Source organism: Oratosquilla oratoria, chromosome 10 (assembly GCF_046742065.1).
Source record: "Oratosquilla oratoria isolate Oo_2021 chromosome 10, ASM4674206v1, whole genome shotgun sequence".
Taxonomy (NCBI): Eukaryota; Metazoa; Arthropoda; class Malacostraca; order Stomatopoda; family Squillidae; genus Oratosquilla; species Oratosquilla oratoria.
In genome coordinates, this window is record NC_134786.1 from 39,889,371 (window position 1) to 39,902,379 (window position 13,009).

At 41.1% G+C, this 13,009-nt stretch overlaps 1 protein-coding gene across 2 annotated transcripts in view; it reads right to left on the reverse strand.

Annotated features, from left to right (window-relative positions):
* Positions 1-13,009, reverse strand: part of LOC143029184 (katanin p80 WD40 repeat-containing subunit B1-like) — a 571,733-nt gene that overhangs the window by 228,324 nt on the left and 330,400 nt on the right. The window lies entirely within an intron of this gene.

Consider the following 13,009-nt stretch of genomic DNA (forward strand, 5'->3'; position numbering starts at 1 on the left):
TCTAAAGATGCAACAGAGGAAGCCTTTAAAGAGCGAAGTTAAATGTTATAGTTGCGCTACTTGGTTGAACTAGACAAAATATTCCAGGTCGAGGAATGGGTTTATATGGAAATGCCAACGAAAAGACTGCTTGAAGTACAAATCGCCCAAGTCAATTAGAATAGAATCTTTTTTTGCACTTCAAAGGTGGATTAATGTTATGTATCTTTGTGTGAGCGTATTGGACAAGAACGAGCAGCAAGCCGTCAGGTGAATCTTTCTGAGAAAACGATGATAGACTAACAATTTTTCCAGAGAGGTCTGTGCGTTCTATTTTGCAGCAAATCCCGTTAAACTTGGTGCGCCTGTCGATTACAGTAGAAATCGACGAATCTTGCTTCTCCCATAACCCGAAACATCATCGTGGACGTGTACCACGTTCTCCCATTTGGGTTTTTGGTATCGTCGATACCATCACAAAACCTTCAGTTGGCTACATGGAAATTGTTGAGACAATGGATGCTGTCACCCTTCTCCCTATAATACTCAAAGTTGTTCGACAAGGATCTGTCATTCACAGTGATGAGTGGAGAGCATACAGGAATATTCAAGGTCTTGGATACATGTACAAAACTGTGAATCGCTCTGTCAATTTTGTTGATGCTAACACAGGCGTACACACACAAACGATTGAATCTTATTGGAACAAGAACAAAAGTTACATTAAGACCATGCGTAGTTGCAAAGTTTTTTTTAAATTCTTACCTTCAAGAATTCATGTGGCATGATCGCTTTTCTGACAATACTGTAGAAGTATTATGCGAACACATTGCTATTCAATACCCAGTTTAAAACACCTTTTTAATATTGTTAATTTTTTAGCGGAATTATGTAATAAAATGCACATTTTACTATTTTCTTTATGTTAAATCCTAATCTTTATTCCACTGCTGATATTCGGCGTACTAGGGTGACAATTCTTCAGGTGCAATCTCATGGGGTTACCGATTCTTCATGTGGGCGTTCTGGGGTGAAAATTCTTCATGTGATCAGACAGAAGTGCCCAGTCGATACGGGAAAGGTTGTGGTGGTATGGGAAGAAGGCGGAATGAATGAGGGTGGGGGAGGGAGAGGAGGTAGCGCGGAAGGAGGCGAAAAAAGATCGTGTTTCGTCTGAAGGCAGGTGTTCGCTGGGAAGACACGAAGAGGCAGAGGTGATACAAAGTGACACAACATGACACCGAATGACACGAAGTGACGGGAGAATGACATACCGTGAAAAGTGCCACAAAGTGTCAAAGTGACACAACCTGACGCGAAATGACACGAGGTGACACAATGTGTCAGACACAGAAAGAGACCGAACTCAAACGTGCCACAAAGGGAAGAAAATAACGACAATCTCTCCTCCCCAATCACCTAATCAATGCAGCGAAAAAGAGCAATTAGAATCACCTCAACCCATCAGTAATCCAATAACATGCTACTCTTGATATTTTGTTCCGTCTGCCGCCAGGAGATTTTATTCAGTTTGTAGTAGCAACTCCAACACTCCACCATCACGAAAGAGTTTGGCAGTGAATATGGTGTGTGTGCATGTGTGTGTGTGTGTGTGTGTGTGTGTGTGTGTGTGTGTGTGTGTTTGAGAGAGAAGCGCATCAGTGCAAATAAGACCATGGAAAGAAAAAGAAAAGAGAAGAAAATATGAAGAAAAAATGAAGAATGCGTGGCCCTTCCAGTCAGGCAATCCTGGTGAGGAGGATGTGGAGGAGTAGGAGGAGTAGGAAGGTGGAGGAGGGGGAGGGTCGCGTGAAGGGAAGATGGGGTCGAAACAGTAAGGTTGAGAAATGAGGCGGGGGGGGGTAGGAAACGAGAGGAGGGGAGAAGAGAAGGAAAAGAGAGGAAGGGAAAAGAGGAGGGGAGAGAAGGAAAAAAAGAAGAGGGAAGAGGAGGGAAAGAGGAAAGAAGAGGGGGGAAATATGAAAGTGAAAAAGAGGGAAGAGAAAGAAGAGGGAGAAGAGGATGGGGAAGAGAATTGAAAAAGAAGGAAGACGAGGGGGGAAGAGAAGGAAAAATATTGAGAGAGAATGAAAAATAAATGTGGAAAAAGGAAGTAAAAGAGAGAAACAAGAGAAAAGGAAAAAGGACGAAAAAGAGGAAGAGGAAATACGATGGGGAAAGAGAAACCTGAGAAAAAATAAAACCGGCAGAAGCAGAAAGGAAACGGGCAAGGAAGGAGCAACAGAAACAGAGGCGGGAAGGAGAGACAGAAACAGAGGCGGGAAGGAGTGCAGAGGAGGAAGAGGAGGGGGAGGAGGAGGAGGCGAGGGAAGGACGAGGGGGGAATGAACAGAAAGCGAGAAATGGGGCAACATCGGCAATGGTTTGAGTAGGCGGAGGAGGAAGAGGAGGAAACTAATGAGGAGGCTGATGACGACGATGATGATGACAAAGAGGAGGAGTTGGAGGAGGAAGCGAGTGAGGATGAGAAGGACGAGAATGAGGAGGAGTAACAGCAGGAGCAATGGGAGGAAGAGGAAGAGGATGAGGAGGAGTAAGTGGAGGAGGATGCGGGTGATGATGAAGAGAAGGCTTAGTAAGTGGAGGAGGATGCGAGTGAGGATGAAGAGAAGGATGTGAATGAGAAGAAGGAGAAGGGGGAGAAAAATGAGTGTGAACGTAAAAGAATACAAGAGAAATGAGGATAACAGAGAGGCCAATAGTAATTGAATAACAAAGACTTAGAAAAAATGGGGGGAGGGGGAGTGTAAAAGGGAAGATAATGGCCGAAGACAAGACAAAAATAGAATGAACAAGCAGAATGGAGAGCGCGGAAAGGAGAACGCAAAGGAAGAGAAATAAATAAGACGTGAAGAAGAAAAAGAAAAAGAACCAGGAGAAAGCGGAGAGAAAGGGAAAACACAATAAAAATAAAACATGGAGTCAGTAGTAAGGGGGAGAGAGAGAGTGACTGTGCGTGTGTGCGTGTGTGTGTGTGTGTGTGTGTGTGAGAGAGAGAGAGAGAGAGAGCACCCGTCTGAAGTACACAAGAAATTAAAATAGTAAAGAGGACACAAAAAAGAGGCTTCCAAAAAGAGCGGAGCCAGCGGAAAGAAAGCAAAGAAGAGCAAGGTTGTGCTTCACCCTTTCACTGCGACCGTCTTATACTTTCATTCCCTGTTGTTCAAACACACGCAACATAGGCAACAATCAAACTTTTTATTTTTCAGAGAGATCTATAGGAGACGACCGTTGCCGGCCTCTGTGGGTCTGCGGGTTGCCAATATTTATTATTATTATTATTATTATTATTATCACTATTATTATTATTATTGTATATTTCTTCCGAGGGGTGTGACGGGAGTCTGGGATAACCCTTCATCCGCGCGATCCTAAGATGTGAGGGGCGGTGAATGGGTTTTAAATGGGTAAGGCGGAAATACGCTTTGATTCGGCCACCCCACTTACGAGGGGGAAAATATATTTCGGTGTGTGTCTGTGTGTGCGCGCATAAGTACAAATTTGAGAAAAGAAAGAAGCAATAACTTAAGCAAACTGGACATGGAAGACACACAGAGAGAGAGAGAAAGAAAGAGAGAAACAGAGAAGGGTGAATAGAATAGAAGAGAAAATAAGAGATGGGAAGAGAAGGAAAAGGAATGCAAGGGAAGGAAAAATAAGAGAAGAGAAAGTAGACAAAGAAGGAAGGGAAGAACAAAATAGAAATCCGATGAAAAAGAGAAAAGAAACAGAGGAAAGAGAGAAAAGGAAGAGAGGGGTTAGAGAAATGTGAGAAGGAAGAGAGAAAACAGAGAAGACAGAGAAGGAAGGGAAGAAGAAAACAGATATAAAAGAGAAAAGAGGCAGAAAATAAAATAAAATAAAAGAGAGAAAATATAGAAAAGAGAAGAGAGGAGAAAGTGTCGAGATGCGTGAGGTGGCCAGCCAGCCAGCCAGGCCATTTATTTATTGCTTGCAAGCAAACAAGCAAGCAAGGCAAAAACAAAGCGAAGCCAAGTCAAGTCAAGCACGCTTTCCCTGCCCAGATGGTGTCCCTCACATCGCTTCCTCATCCGCATGTCGTCAGACAAGCGGATGACAACTCTGTTCTCCAGCCAGTCCCCTGACAGTTCGTCAATAACAAAATATCAACTACACCCATCCGGTGTTACCAAGAACTTATAAAATTTCATTCAGTAAGAGGGTCAACCGTAACTCAATCCTAACACAGCCGCCAAATGATTCTATTCTATTCTATTCTATTCAAGAAAGGGCACAGCGGGCCACCACAACTTTCCTGCACCGTCACGTGACGCTGAGTCACTTTTTTACAAACGCCCTTTTCTTCAAATATCCCTCTCCACTTGTTACTAATACCCCCTTCTACTTACTGCAAATACCAGCTTTCATTTGTTAGAAATAGCTCTATACACTTGTTACAAACACCCTTATCACGTGTAATAAATGCCCCTCTCCACTTCTTACAAATATCCATTCCATTTGTAACAAACATCTCTTGCACTTGTTACATACTCGTATATCAACTTTTCACTCCTTACGAATACCCCTATTTCAATTGTTATAAATGCCCCTTACCGCTTACTGCAAATACCCCCTCACGACTAACAACCATCACCTCTTCACTTGTTACAAACCTCCCCTCCTCTTGCTAAAAATACCCCCATCCATTTGTTACAAATAACCCCCTTCCATTTATCACAAATACATCATTCTACTTGTTACAAATATCCCCCTCCACGTGTTACAATCAAGTACTTGCCAAACCTCTCAAACGAAAGCCCGATATCAAAAGCCTACTCTCTGTCTCTGTCTCTTTCTCTCTTAAGCCAAACAAAACGACGTCAATTAATTCTTGTCTGGTTCTCCACATCCTCGAGCTCCGTTCGAGCCGAGACCCCAGACTCGGACCCCTGGACACCTGTCCGGCTCTTCATTTCCGACTTCCTGGCGGACGCGGACGGACTCCTCCTCCGGCAACAAAGGTCTTCACTTCAGCAGCTGTTCCTGCTGCTGATGCTGTTGCTCGTTCCACCAACGTCCCTCGCCACAATGTCTTGTCTCTTCCCTCTCTGATGCTCTCTCATTGTGTGTGTGTGTGTGTCAGTGTGTGTGTGTGTGTGTGTGTGTGTGTGTGTGTGTGTGTGTGTGTGTGTGTGTGTGTGTGTGTGTGAGAGTGTGAGAGAGAGAGAGAGAGAGAGAGAGAGAGAGAGAGAGAGAGAGAGAGAGAGAGAGCGAGCAAGAGGTAGAGGTAGTTGCAGAGGACAAAAGACAAATAAAAACCAAGAGGATGGGAGAAAGGGGAGACAGGGAGGAAGGAAAGAGAGAAGGAAGAATGGGAAAAAAAAAAAAGAGATCTACAAGAGTGAGCAAATCCGAAGGATTTACGGGATATGCAGATTCTGGAAGGATACAATTAATAAAAGAAAGAACGAGAAAAGGGAAATAAGACATAAGGGAAAGAGTGAACAAGGCAAGGAAAAGGAGCACATTGTCAAGTGTGGAAAAGAATACAAGAGTATGAGGAGGGAATGACACGTGGGGAGGAACACACGAAAAAGAAAATGAAGAAAACAACTGAAAAATGTGAGAAAACATGGAAGGTGGGGAAAGACAGATGGAAGAAGGGTAGGAAGGCAAGGGAATATTAGAGGCGAAAGAAAATAAGGTACTGGGAGGAGGAGGAGGAGTATAGAGAAAAAAAATGGAAGAGGATAAAGTGGGGAAGGGCAATGAGTACAAGTAGGAAGACGAAGAGGAGGAGGAAGAATGAGAAGAAAAGGAAAAGGAGGAACAGTGAGGTTGACGAGGTAAGAGAAGTATGAAGGCGAGGAAGAGGAGAGGAGGAAGAGAAGACAGAGAACATAAATGGTGAAGAAAGTAGTTTGAAGCTGAGGAGGAGACAAAGAAAGCGACAGGGATGTCGCGGGTAAAGGGGGGGGGACAGAAGCAACTGGCGGCGGAATGTGTGAGAGAACATAAGAGAGGAGAGAAGAGAGAACAACAGATAAGAAGAGGGATGACAGAAGAGAAGAGAAGAGAAGAGGGAAGAGCAGATTACAGAAAGGTTCTATAAACAAAAAAAGAAGAGAAGAGGAGAGAAGAAAAGAGAAGAGAAGAGAAGAAAATATGAGAGAAGAGGAGAAAGAAAAGACGAGAGAGAGATGAGAGGACAGAAAACAGAACAGAAAAGGAGCAAGTTCTGCAAGTAGAAAGAAGATAGAAAAGAAAAAAAGAAGAGAAAAGAGAAGCGAAAATGAGAGGAAAAGAGGAGAGGGCAGAAGAGAGGAAAGGTTCTGGGCAAGAGCGAGCGCGACGTGACTGGACACAGATCGCTGTCGCCTCCGTCGTCGTCGTCGTCGTTGTCGTCTTCGCCGTTAGGTTCTTTGCAGCTCTCGAGTTTCGCTCCCGCTTTCTCTCGTGGTCACCACTCTATTGCACAGCGACAGACTAAAGCCCCCTCCACCCACCCTCCCTCCCCTTCCCGTCACTCCCGAACTTGACTTTCACTGCATTTTCTGAATAATGTTTACTTTCTTTCTGTCAGTTACAATACAATGATAAAACATGTCAATAAAAGACTTTTCGGTATATAACGAGGACTCAAAAATACATAATAATGAATGAATAAAACAACTGATAAATAAGATAGTAGTAAAAGTTATATGAAATATATGAGGTAACATAAAGAAATAAAAAACGTAAATAAATAATAAAGCAATAACAAAATTAAAGATAAAAAATACATAAATAAAAATATGACTAAAATAATTACAATGATTTTGAATTGCCACAATCACTCAAGGTTATATATATATATATATATATATATATATATATATATATATATATATAAGGAAATAAATAGAACATATTTCAAGGGAGAGGGGTAGAAAAGAGTTGAAAAGGGGGAGAGGAGGGGAGGAAGTAAAGGAGGAGGGAAGAAAGAGGAGGGAGGAGAGGATTACAGAGGATAAAGTGGGATTTTCTTATCACCAGGTCTTACTGTCCCCACAAGGCAATCAGTCTTCAATGCTGTGATGGACAAATGACACCACCGAGGAGGAGGAGGAGGAGGAGGAGGAGATATGACCTCCTCCTCCTCCTCCTCTTCCACGTAAGGAGCTTGGCAAAAGCCATCGAGGTCGTGGCCTTCCTAAGGTTTCCCTGCAAGAGGTTCTTCGTCTTCTATTCGCAACAATATATGTATAATTGTAAATATATATGTATACACACACATTATATATATATATAAAAGGCCTTTTGAAATTTAAAGATAATTATTACGTATTCATATATTTTACTCATTCATTTATTTGTTTATTTATTCATTTATTGTATACTGCCCTGGTTGCCTTCCTAATTCTTTTGTAAGACGCTAACTGAATGGAACTGGGCAGGGAAGTTCGCAGGGTAGGAAGATGGGCGACAGAGCCCGCGTGTTGCTGACTAAACATCGCGAGATGCGAAGCGTGGAAAAGGACCCCATACAGGCGAAGAGACGGGATGGAGAAGTTTGCAGGAGTGACGTGGCACAGGTTGGTACAATCGTGCGACTCATGGAAAAGGTAGAAAGACACCTTTGTTCAACAGTAAACTCGAATTGGCCGAATGGTTGATTTATACAGTCATCTTCAAATCACGATTAAAATATATATATATATATATATATATATATATATATATATATATATATAACACTCAGTATAAGGTACGGACTACACAAGTTTTATGCAAGAACTTTAGTGACACCCCTACGGGCCAGTGTCACACAGCAACCTCTGAAGACTGAAGACTAACCTCCACTCAAAGACGATAACAGGAGAATCAAAAGTCTTTCCAGTACAAAACCTCCGGTTTATAAGAAAATTTAAATCCTCTTAAGCTCACATATATGACACCAAAAGTTTGTTGTTGTTGTTGTCGTTTAACAACGCTTCTATCCGTGCGGTTATCACACTGAGCTATTTTTCTTCCAAATTCCGATTTATCGGCGGCACCATCCACCTGCGGTACCTCTTCCGCCGTAAAATCACTATACCAATCTTTTGTTTTTCTCAACAAAAATACATAGAATGTCATTTGATGTGCTGGAGGAAAATATTTTCCCTCCAGCGTGTCAGATTCCTTGCCAAAAGCTTTAGGCTGCAAATCTGCTCCAAGAGTCGGAGGAAAAATAGCCCAGTGTGATAACGAATTAACTGTGCTATAACTGTGTTCCGGGAAGATGCCTTCATAGCCTACTCCCGACTTGACGAAAACACCCCAGGCGAGAGACAATGAAAACTTGCAAGCACAAATCAGGGGCGGCCGCGAGCACATGCACACGCACGTGCACGCACGCACGCACAAACTACATAATTGCGTTAACCTTCATCCCATGACCTGCGCATGCGCCACTGCATCACCACGCTACTGTTCGTACAGTTTCCTTCACTTCATCACACAGTGGTGAGAGGCAAGTGTGTACATGGTTCTCCATGTGCAAGAGTGTATGTTGTGTGTGTGTGTGTACATTCACGTACACGTATAGACATGTATACAAACATTTGTTTGGGAAATAAGACCAACTGTATTAGTTTCCTCTCTTTGGTGGCAATCAGTAACCCTGCTTCTCTTATTCAGCCAGGAAATATATATCATATATATTACAGGTGAAAAATGTAATCACACATTTGTAAATCACGTGAAAACCACTGTTGGAGTAAAAAAAGACTGGAGACGGAATCTATATAATTCGATTGCAAACTACAATCCTCTTCAGTAGATAAAAAAAAGACATATATATATATATATATATATATATGTGTGTGTGTGTGTGTGTGTGTGTGTGTGTGTGTGTGTGTGTGCATGTAACCCACGAGCATAATTTTCTTGCATATTACGATAATTTTTATACATACACATACAAAAAATACTCGTGTATAACCACGTGTTACAGTCGCCCTCCCTATTTCCATCAGTAAATAATAATGACACTTGAATTCCTCCGTTCAGTGACCAATCTAGCCCGAATTTCCTAAAAATATGTCGCCTTCTCTCATCTTTCTATCCAACTCATACATCTCTTTTGCTTCTCATTCCTATCTTATTTATTGTGCTTCCAGTCACATTTACTCCTAGTTCTCTTGTCTAATATCAAGAATGGAAACAATGCTATGTAAATCGTTTTTGTCTTCTAAAAATTAACTACACGTTTTTGTTGAGAGACACTTTTATCTAATCTAGGTGTGACAAAATATAAAATCTCCACATAACAAACACAATATAAACAGCACAAACTCATTAAACGCATATGGTAACATGATATCACAATTGGAATGCAAAGGTGATTAAACCGCCCACCCCCACCCCCGATGACATCAAAGCGACCGACATGCAGTGACGTCACGTCCGCTGGCCAAAGACGCCTGGACCCAACCCCAGGAAGGAAAACAACAAATACGAGTGCAAAAGCAGCCAAGCAACAAGACCCTTTGCGAAGCCAAGAGTAGCAAACTTAAGCCACAAAGGCGATCTCCATACTCCCACTCAGCCAGTGGTTGTTGTTGAGCACACAGGGCAGAACAACAGAGCAACCTTTCAATCCACGTGTACCGAGCTATTCACCACCCACCCACCCACCTATACACACACACACACACACACATACATACACACACACAGTTCACTGCTGAACAAAACCTTCTCCAAATCCGTTCTCCTTTCTCGACCTTGATTTTATTCTGAATATTTATGTCACCCAATGACAACACCACAACTTGTGTAAATGATCTGTGCATGTCTTATGGGTATATTTGCATCCTATTAAGTATTCAATTAGTAATACAGTTTGTTCTTGCTCTCCTTTCCCTTTTACCACCTCTTCGATGCGATAGTGTCCTCAAGGATAGAAGAAAAAAAATCACCGACAAAAATAAAGTAACTGCATAAAAAAAAATAAAGTAACCAAATAAAATAAAAGACCTCTCGTGTTGTGCTTTTGTTTTAAATACAAAGCAAAAATATAAAAAGGGAGTTTTCTTGCTATGGTATTTGATAACTACTCCAAAATATGAAAAGGATAACCCCTCAGTGTCGATAACAGCAACAGCTACAACAACAAATATATTAAAACCAAATCTGGAAACTCCTTACTCAAACCAATGACTCGTCCGAAACTAAGTTACAAACATTCGGAGGTGCACAAGTTCATTTCCCACCCTCTCTCTCTCTCTCGCTCTCTCTCACACACACACGAACAACTACATGTCACAATCTTGTTATTTCTCCGAAAGCACGATCATTTGTTGATAGTTAAAATGCTAAGCATTTTAATGTGGAGTTAATTAGATTAATTAGGATACATTTTCAGCTGTTGAGTTCAAATCCTCCATAGAGAACTTGCGGGCATTCCAGTTGATACACTCAACCACGCCGTCTTTAAACTTAAAATATAATATTCAAATAGATAATATGATAAACTCATCTCCTTGAGCTACGACACACACATTTTGTATTCCATTTCGTTATCATAATCCAAAATCCATGCATCTAAAATGTGTTTCATCATTATGAAACACCCTTTATATTTCCTGGACCGAATTAATTAAAGAGAATTTTGTCATAAACACGTACATACAAATGTGTAGGTATGCGTGTGCGCACACATAAAATGCAATAAATATAACAATTCCTCACCTATACCTCAACAGCAACACATAAACCCTGACGCTACAATGCACATGTTCCCAATGTGTACATCTGTTCTAGTTGCCGGCGGGAGACTGTTCACCTGGGGGCCGTCCCCCACAACCCCAACCCCGCGTGGCAAAGTCGGGTTCGACCGTCACAGACACGCAGCGTCGATCTTCGATCCATAATTTTCCGTCAAGATCGCGGCGATAATCAAGACTCCCGTTAGAGTTAATCGCCATATTCAGATACGGTACCGAAGCGGTGCCTCGATATTTTCAATAAGTTCCCGTACCTTTACACACACACACACACATATGTAATCATATATACATATATATATATATATATATATATATATATATATATATATATATATATATATATATATATATATATATATATATATATACACACACACACACATCAGTTTCCAAGTCTTACATCCATAGATTATGGCTGGCATTATACGCGGGTTGTACATTTTACATTTAAAACATAGAGGCTGAGAACTTCTCATGGTCTTGTATACAAAACATTGTCCAACTATTTATATCACATCTATTTCATTAACATGATCCTTGGTCACTTTCAGCATCTGGCCTACTTAATCAAACACTTCAACTTCTTCAAGACTCTCACAATCGATTATAATTACTTTGAACACTACTTTGGTTCTATTCTTATTCACCTTCAAACCTACTTTGAGACTTTCCTTGTTCAGATCATTGAGCAATTCTCAAAGTTTTTTTTTATCTTTCTGCATGCAATAAGTATTACCTAATCCGCAAATCTTAGGTGATTAAAATATTTGCCATTGATTTTCAAATCACTCTTCCCAACTCAACTTTCTGGAAATTTCTTCCATACAAGAAACTCTATCGCATTGCCATACCCATTTAACGAATTTTAATATTTTCCATTTCTTTATGTAATACAATTACAGGAGTATCTTTGGCATAAATTTTCTGTACAGTCGTTACAGTGTGTTCTTAAAATGGACTCACCGGCAATAGTCCCCTTTTACACAACAATCCTTCCATTTTCGTAAGACTTTTTCTTCCTCTCCCAGAGAGACATATCTCGCGAAAGCGGGTGGTGTGTCCAAGATGTTCCGTATCCTTATCCATTTCATTTGCATTTTGTCTGCGTGTAGAGTCTGGCTTTTCCATTCGTTCCACCGAGTCATGGCTGCTTCATACAAATCCGTTCTCAAGGTCGACTCGACTCCAGCAAGTTAAAAGCGTTTATTCAAGTTACAGATTACCGGAGTCTCGCTTACCCCCCTCCCCCCAAGTCGCCTCTTCTTCATTCACCTTTTCCTCCTCCTCCACTACCAGAAGCTTCCTTATCCGTCCTCCTCTTCAACCCACTTTTTTTCCTCCTCCTCCTCCTCCTCTACTACCAGAAACTACTATATCACCTCTTTAACTCTCTCTTCCTCATCCTCAACTTCTTCTTCCTCTTCTTTAACCTTCTCTTCCTCCTCCCCACCAACCTCCCCCCTCTTCCACCTCTTCCTCCACTACCAGAACTTCCCTTACCTCCTCCTCCTCCTTCACCTCTTTCCTGTCACTTTCACATCTAAGAGAGCCAACCAATGAAAACCAGAAGAAAGCATGTAAGTTAAATACTTAACGAGCAACTTAATAATAATCTATCCTTGTCGCTACAAGTACAAGAGAAAAAAAAAGAGTAAAAAACAAAATAAATAAATATACGATAAAAACTCAAACAAAATAAATAAACAAATGAATGAATGAATAAATAATTTAACATACAGGGTTTCGACCCCTTCGCTGCGAATGGCTGCAGCCAGGTGACTTTATTCATCTCGTATTCTTGAAGACCTGAAAAAGATCAACGTTAACTTACTCGTTTTCTTCTGGTAAAATATCAAGCCATCGATCGAGCCGACGCCCCCCCCCACCTCTGTCCCTCTCCCTCCTCCCCCACCTCACATCAGCTGATTACAATCACGTAACGTCAACAAAAACATAATCTGTCAGAAGCGACACTAAGATCGAAGGAGTATAGATCGCGAAGAGAGAGAAATAGTGAGGGACACAGAAAGAGAAAGAGAAAGAGAGAGAGAGAACCAGTGCTTTTATCCTTGGGGACAATATCGAGCCAGAGATAGAATCATAAAGGTGGTCAAGGAGAAATCCAAGAAGGACGGCAGAAATTACATACATAAATGTATACAGTATATATATATATATATATATATATATATATATATATATATATATATATATATATATATATATATAGAGAGAGAGAGAGAGAGAGAGAGAGAGAGAGAGAGAGAGAGAATGCAAACGAACTTTGAAAAAAA